The sequence below is a fragment of the Limulus polyphemus genome, unplaced genomic scaffold (assembly GCF_000517525.1).
Source record: "Limulus polyphemus unplaced genomic scaffold, Limulus_polyphemus-2.1.2 Scaffold523, whole genome shotgun sequence".
Classification (NCBI taxonomy): domain Eukaryota; kingdom Metazoa; phylum Arthropoda; class Merostomata; order Xiphosura; family Limulidae; genus Limulus; species Limulus polyphemus.
In genome coordinates, this window is record NW_013666133.1 from 337,086 (window position 1) to 338,499 (window position 1,414).

The window sequence follows — 1,414 nt, forward strand, 5'->3', positions numbered from 1 at the left end:
AGTGGGATTGACCGTCACATTATAACACCACCATGGCTGAAAGGGCGAGCATGTTTGGTGTGACGGGGATTCGAACCCGCGACCCTCAGATTGCGAATCGAGCTCCCTAACCACCTGGCCATGCCGAGCCAGTCTGAAAAGTAAACTTAACTATGTAGAATCGCATTCTCTTATTTTATTCGGTTATTTTGGAGTCCTTGTCATAATAGATACATGAACTGCCTAAACTAAATAACCATCATTATGTGAAATACCTCATCTAGGCGCGATAATTGGAAATAACAGGCGTATTTAGCATGGTGCCATTGGCGAAATGGCTAAAACTATTAATTTCGTTAATGGCGAATTTCTAACTGTTCGATTGTACATTGCTAACATGAATATAATTATGGTTAGCCATCACAGCAACCTCCGAACATTGATATTCAATCAACTAGCAAATACGATTATTTATAGCTTTGTGCACAGTTTTAGTAACGGATGGTCAGAGGACTTAATCGAGGATATAAACATTACTTAAACAACATCTCACCCCACGTAGGGTTGCTGCTAGTATAGCTAACTTCGCAGACTAGGCGCTCAGAAGCCTCTCCCCTCTATAAGCAGACAAACTGGAAATGATTGTTGACACATTTCACATATATTCCAATCAATTATGAACTTGATAATTCACAAAGAAGCATAAAAATACATTGTTGTAACATTGGACTAGGCCTGGGTGTACTTGAACGACTGCAATATGAAACAGGTGATCTACTACCGACTACAAGGTGAAGAGAACTTTCTAACATAGTAAAAATAATGAGGAGACATATTTTTACAGAGCTTATTGTTGCCCAGGTTTGTTCTACAATAGGAAATTATAACTTCACAAAGTTCATAGTAAAGTTCAATTCTACCTTCTACTCGAAGAACGTACCGATTACGTAAGAGGAAATTCTTACAGTGTATAACTACATCAGAATAATTGTTTGTTTTGTTTTTGAATTTCGCGCAAAGCTACACGAGGGCTATCTGCGCTAGCCGTCCCTAATTTAGCAGTGTAAGACTAGAAGGATGGCAGCTAGTCGTCACCATCCACCGCCAACTCTTGGTCTACTCTTTTACCAACGAATATTGGGACTGATCGTCATATTATAACGCCCCTACGGCTGAAAGGGCGAGCATATTTGGTGGGACGGGGATTCGAACTCGCGGCTCTCAGATTGCATGTCAAGCGCCCTAACCACTGTCCAGGCTGGGCCTTAAATAATATGGAATTATGCAACCAACAATAGTCGACCATACAACTGTGGGCACCAGTTTGAAAAGATTTTGACCTAGGTCCGTTATTTGAAATATTTTTTTTTGTTTTGTTTTGGAATTTCGCGCAAAGCTACACGAGGGCTATCTGCGCTAGCCGTCCCTAATTTAG